General features: G+C 38.7%; 1 pseudogene; it reads left to right on the top strand.

The window, feature by feature from the left end:
* Positions 1-3,106: 3,106 nt before the first annotated feature.
* LOC119542607 lies at positions 3,107-6,375 on the top strand (annotated as a pseudogene).
* Positions 6,376-7,125: the final 750 nt, after the last annotated feature.

Below are 7,125 nucleotides of genomic sequence, written 5' to 3'. Positions count from 1 at the left end.
TTCTTTATCCCTTCTATTGTAATGCATGTCAGGAGATCAGAATTAAAACAACAACAACAACAACAAAACATACTCCTCAAATAAGTTGAGAAACAATTAGCCATAGGTAAATCCTGTTTCAGCGGATCTGGAACATTTTGCCTGTATCCAGCACAATGATCTGGCTCACTGGAGACTAACACCCAACACTCCCACCATCCTTACCCAACAGACAAGGCATTTACCAGCTCACTGAAGCTGAGAATATGGTGAGATGGTGTTGAGGCAGAAGGAATGGACATACAGATGAAAGAAATCGGGAAAAGACTGCTTGACAGGAACATGATCAGACTCTGTCATGTAAACACCTTTGAGGTGACTTTGGCAGTTGCCTTAATTTTTAAACCCATCTCCTTGCCCTGGTAGAAGAAAATAGTTTACTGTTTTTGTTCATTTTTTATCATATTGGCTTTTACCCCCACTGGGTCTGAGTTTATTTAATTGATTACAATATTTTCAAAGTTTCCAGTTCTACGTTGACTCAAAAATAAGTTGCCTACTATTGCCAGGCTTAGTGCTAACTGCTATATGAGGAAGGGGTCAGACATTTATTTGGGTACTTGTTATGTGGCAATCACTATTATAAGTGCCTCCTAAATATGACTCATTCAATCTTCATAACTATCATATAAGATGGTATTATTAGCATACCCCTTTGATAAATGAGGAAATCAGTGTACAGTGTACCCAACACCACACGGCATTAAGTATCTGCTGGGATTTGGCCCACAGGGTCTCTAAAGTAGATGTATAACCCGCGACCTACTAGGTGGCATAGTTAAAAGAGAAGGCACCATCCCTGCCCACCAAGGACCTCACTTATCTCAGCCATGTAGGAACTTGCTTTGCTCAGTGAGCATGGGCCATGAATGCTGAAATATTTATCGTTGTGTTAGGCCCTCTGCCTGCATGATCACAAAGGACCACACATCCCTTATGCCATCTGTATTTCTCACGGACTGTTGCATCCTTAAAAACAGGGGCTATAGCTTATGCACAATTTCACCTCCAATGCCTTTGCAATGAATAAGTATTTGATTATTTATCTGGAGTTAGAGAGACCTGGGGTCTAATAACTTTTACTTGCTATGTGCCTTTGGCCATGTTTCTGAGCCTCTTGTTTTACTTCACTGCTCTAAAATGAGAAGAAAGCAAATCCACCTCATTGGTTTGTAGTGAACAATAAACAAGGTGAGATGTAGAATGTATGTCATATATAAAATGTTCAAAACAATAGCCATTGGCTTCCTCATGAAGATAAATTTATTCAGCAACCACTTATTTACTAAATTATACCACACAGTATTTATTTTTATGTTGTCTCCAGAGATACCAAGTGTACAATTAATTACATTTTGTGCCTTCCTTCTTTTTGTCTCCCCCAGATGTTGGAGTGGTCTCAACAATATTCTATATTCTCTTCAATTTAAAACCATAACTTTTATGGCCTGTTCACACATATACAGAGATGATAAACATGGCACAAGTCCGTATGCACTGCATAGACATTATAAAGCCATAGCAAAAGCTGGGCTGCTCTACACTTCTATAAACTTCCTTGACTTTGCAGCATCACCATTATTCCTTTATCCATGTGTGTCCTTTTCTCTATTTTCTCATTTTCTTCTGATTCCCAGATGTAGGAGCTTTTTGTTTCTCCTGCTTCATCATAGGTGGTTTGCCTTCTCTGTAACTCCTTTATTGACACCATGCTATATGGCATGCCTATGCTAGCATTTTAAATGCAGTATCTCATTTAATCCTTACAACGAATATGAGGTAGTTACTAGTCTTATGTCTGTTCTAGACATGGAGGCAACTAAGCTTCAGAGCTTGCCCAAGGTCAAAAAGCTACTCAATGGTAGAATGCCTATTTTCCTGAGTCTGCTGTATTCTCTGTTATCATCTCTGCTGAAGATGAGGACATTATCTTTATTCTACAGGTGTTTGGATGATGGAAAAATGAGTCAATTGAGAAGATGCGTTTTGAGGATAGAGAAGGGAAGCATAATTAAACCTTTATAAAGCAGTCAAGATGTTTGCTTGTGCTCATGTAAATCAATATACATAAGGAAGAATCAGAACCTTTAGGAATAAATAATTAACTAAAAATGATTTTAAGTGTTCTTTCAACTCCAAATGAAGCCAGTCCTAATATTTATAGATAACCTTACCTTGAATAACCTCATCAATCTGCTCAAGGAAAAGGGGAGATCTTTATGTCTCTTTAAAAGAAATGAGGGAGTTGAGTTAAAAAAATGAGTTTTGGAATAGTTATAGAAAGAATAATAATTTAAAAATAAAATATATACCCATTTTATATTATGTTGGTTAGTTTTTCATAACATTTAATTTTAAGACAAGTTTAGATTTACAGAATTATTGCAAAGCTAGTATAGAGTGTTTCCATATACACCATACCCAGTTTTCCCTAATACTAACATCTTACATTTGAATGGTACATTTGCCACAGTTAATGAACCAATATTGATAATGACTATCAACTAAGGCTTATATTTCATTCAGATTTACTTAGTTTTTCCCTAATGTCCCTTTTCTGTTCCAGAGTCCCATCCATGATACTACATTACATTTAATTGTCATGTCTCCTCTTGGTTATAACGGTTTCTGAGAATTTCCTTATTTTTTATGACATTGACAGTTGTGAAGGGTACTCAGGTATTTTGTAGAATGTTCCTTAATTGGAACGGGTCTGGTGTTTTATCTCACAGTTCATTGAGGCTGTTGATTATTTTTACAAAAAATCAGCAGTAACAAAGTATGTGGTTCCTAAAATACATAAAATTTTTAGGAAATGGAATGAGTTCTGGGTTAAGGGAAAAGGGTTTGACCTTCCTTAGAACTTTGTTCCCAAAGTTATCAGCTGGGGGCATTGCTATTAAACTGCTAGGAACTCATGGGTAGGCCACTGGGAAAGAGGTAAGGTGGGGATGCTTACAGGTATATAGAGCTGTATAAAGTTGATTTTAGTTTGAAGAATTCAAAGTTACTAGAGTGTTCATACAGTAAATAGATACTTGCAATCAGACAGATCAGGGATTTCACCATGGTTTCCGAAACAGAGCATCAGGCAAAACTGGAGTATCCATCTGCAGATTCCAGCCCTCCGAGAACAGAGGGTATGGACCACAGTTCTTCTTCCTCACAGATTGGAATGCGCAGCAGGACTTTTGTGTCAATAGGGAAAGTAGAATGTAATTGGGAAATCAAAACAGAGGCTTCATTGTAGGGCCTGGGCAAACGTGTCAGGGATCAGGAATGAGCCTGCAACTCCACAGGCACAAGGAGACCAGGCTGGCCTCAGAAATGCCAGGCTCTAGGCTGAAGGACAGCAGGGTGCATGTCACACCCCATCCACCCTGAATATCCTGCCAGAATTGGATGATTCTCTGGGTGGAGTACACCTGCCAAACTAAGGTCTTCGGTGCCTTCAGGTGTTCTGGGCAAGGAACAGCAATGTTTGATTGATAAGATTTGCTTGTAGGATAGCTCCGTGTAGCTAGGAGTATGATCTCCCCTTTGTCTGTATGTTCTCATTGTGTCTGTCCTTTCTAAGCATTTCATTTGGTGAGCAAGAAACCTTCTTTTTTCTTTTAAATATTAATGGACCACCATTGTTCTTTGTTCAGACTTTTAATCGAGGCATAGGTAAAGTTTAGATGGATGCTGAGAATTTCTCAGCTTCCCCACTAGTCACTCATGAACATGTGCCCAATAATTTAGACATTCTCTACAACTTCTACCTCTTTTTCTCAGATTTATACCTTTATATGTTGATTTCTTCAGCCTAAAATGTACCTTATTCCTTCTTTCTCCTATTCCAGAGTAATCTCATTATATTCTTACTTCCAATTTTTCTTTATTCAATTCATTTTTCTGAAAGAAGTCAGTGTAATCATTTTAAAAACAGATCATACCATGGCACCCTTTGTTTAAACTTACCAGTGGCTTTCTATTGCTCTTAGAATAAAATCAAACCCATTATCATGACCTGCAAGGCCCTGTGTGATCCAGGACCTCCTATCTCTCCAAACTCTTCTCCTACCCCTCTCCCCCATGCTCCTGTTACACCTTCCTTCTTTCTTTTCCTAGAGCACACCAGGATTGTTCTGGCCTTAGGGCCCCTCACACTTCTTTCAGTCTAGAACATTCTTCCCATTTATCTTCTTATCCTCAATTCCTTCATGTTATTCACATCTTAGCTAACATGTCACATCCTCAGAGACAATCCTCGGCCACCCTCTGTAATGTCTTCTTTTTACATTTTCCTCATGGCTCCTATCACAGTTGGAATGACCGTAGTCAGGACAGTTTGGTGGGTAAGAGCGTGGACCCTGGAGTCTGCTGACTGGCTTCACACCCTGGCTCTGCCTCTTGTTATCTGGGAGATCTTGGAACCTAGATTAAAATTAAGAATGTGTCTTTCATCGGAGTACATAATTTAGTCTACCACAACACGGAACTGCATTATGTATCTTAATCACCCTGGGCCTAGTTTGTTTCCCTGTGGTGGTAGTGAGGCTGAGATTATGTAATGTGTGTAAAAGGACTGTAGCCAACAAAGCACTATGTAAGTGTAATCAGTATAGGTTTTTAAAGTATATTAGTATAGGTTTAATTAATTATTGACTATTTCCCAACACTTTTTGGTATAAATTCCTCGAAGCTGGGAACTTCTCTAACATTTATCCTCTGACCCTAGGACCCAGTTTAGTGTCTGACACCAGTTAGGAGTTCAAAACATATCTGTTGAAAACATAGATGTATTTATGTAATTCATACAAAATAATTATCTTTTCATGGAAAAAAAGTCTATAAAGGTAAAATTGTCCAAAGTTGAACAGTAAGGGTGCTTGCATTCTCAAAAGCTGAATATATTATAAAATACCTAGTTATTATGAACATGCTTAAGTACTGAATATTATATAATTTATATACTGTTAATATAATAAAATAGACTAAGTATTGAATTTACACAATAAAAATGATTGTCAAAAGTAGCCTTATAGTTTGGTTCACTTGGATTTCTTGAAAGGACATTTAATAGACAGAAGAAACTGATTTTAATGTTGGGCAGAAAGATTTGCTGATGGTAATTTTGCAAGGAATTTAGAAGGAACTTTTGCAGGAGATAGACCAGGTTTATTTTGAAGCTGATTCAAGAAGTTTTTTATTACCACTTCCGAAAATCTGGGCAGAGAATGTTGAATAAAAGCCTTTATTTTTTGATGTATAGTATCAATGATATGCTGCATTTCTATTAAATTTCCATGAATCTGTGAACTTCTTTCCTTTTTTACCTTGAAGAATAGGAATATTTTAATTCTAATCTCCATCCAATGTTTTCACTCTCTCTCCATTTTTTTCCATCATGACACTTCAATTTCTGGGCATCTTTTTTTCCTCCATCATGAGAGTTCATATCTTAACCACCATTTTCGATGATTCATATCCAGCTTTTTATATGTTTTGAAGTTTGTTCTTTTCATTTATAGTTAACACAGAGTGAACTAATACAGTACAATGGCCATCTGATTAAAGCTGGAGTTTAGTAAATTGGTATGCTGGTCCTTCTAATCTTTACCTCAATAGTATTGTCATTAATATCAGAACATTTACTTCCCCACTGTAATTTAAAAATTAAAATATATTCAAATAAGGACTTAGAACAGTATGGCGAGGTCGCCCGGGAGCCTCCCTGGGGGCGCGCCCACCGCCGGGGCTCCGGGGACCCGTGGGGCCTGGGGAGGCCAGCGCTGCGTGGACGGCTGTGCTTCCGCGGCCCGCTCTCCTGCTCCTCCTCCTGGCGGCCGCTCCCAGTGGCCAGGCCCAGGCCCAGAACACCAACTGGAGGGCCACCCTTAAGACCATCCCGAACGGCGTTCACGAGGTAGACGCGTACCTGAACGCTGCCTTGGACCTCCTTAGAGGCGAGGACGGGCTCTGCCAGTACAGGTGCAGTGCGGATCCCATGTTATGGTTATAAACCTTCCCCACCGAATGGATGTGGCTCTCCGCTGTTTGGTGTTCACCTTGACATTGGCATCCCCTCCCTGACCAAGTGCTGCAAGCAGGACGATAGGGGTACGAGACCTGTGGCAAAGGCAAGAAGGACTGTGATGAGGAGTTCCAGTATTGCCTCTCCAAGATCTGCCGAAATGTGCAGAAAACACTAGGACTAGCTCGGCATGTTCAGGCATGTAAAACAACAGTGGCGCTCTTGTTTGACAGTGTTATACATTTAGGCTGTAAACCATACCTGGGCAGCCAAGAGCTGCATGCAGGTGTCGTTATGTAGAAAAAATTGATTTCTAAAGAAGAAGCTGACAGCTGGAACAGCAGATGAGGACACGAAAACATAACCTTGGACAGAGTTCTCATGTTTTTATAGCATAAAGCTGCCTTGTTTTGTAAAAGGATTACTTTAAGTACTTAAAAGAATATGTTTTGACATTAAAACTTCAAGCTAAAAAAAAAAAAAGTGGGGGAGTGAAGGGGATGTCGTGCCTTCCCTCCCAGGTATCTTCCTTGGTGACACTGCCTTAGTATGATAGATTGTCTAGACCCATCCCAGAAAGACGTCTGTTAAGAAGAGAGACTTTTTGAAAAGAGAGAGTCTGCAACTCAGTAATTGCAACTATATTTACAAAAAAAGGAGGTCAAATGTAAAAGTTTGTTATAAGATATGTTTAACATTATCAACATTATATTATTTAGAAGTATGGGAAGATCCTCCCTTTTATGTTTGTTTACTGTAAAATTTTAAAATATTTACACATTTATGCCTGGGAAGAACTGACTTAATTTTTCTCTATTTTAATTGCACATAATATGCTATTTCTTTATAATCGTTTAGCATATGACTATGTCATGTTTGTATTAATGACAGGACTAGTGACACGGACAGGATTTCATGTGTGTTTCTCTTGTAAACTTGGAACCAGCAGCTGATAACTTCTTAGGGAGCAAAACCAGGTCATTTATGCATTATATAATATGCATAGAAGATGATGTGGACAAGATTCAGAAGTACAACAACTCCCATTTTATGAACCCATGTATATG

This window comes from Choloepus didactylus, chromosome 8, assembly GCF_015220235.1.
Source record: "Choloepus didactylus isolate mChoDid1 chromosome 8, mChoDid1.pri, whole genome shotgun sequence".
Classification (NCBI taxonomy): domain Eukaryota; kingdom Metazoa; phylum Chordata; class Mammalia; order Pilosa; family Megalonychidae; genus Choloepus; species Choloepus didactylus.
This window is presented reverse-complemented; position numbering and strand designations above follow the sequence as displayed.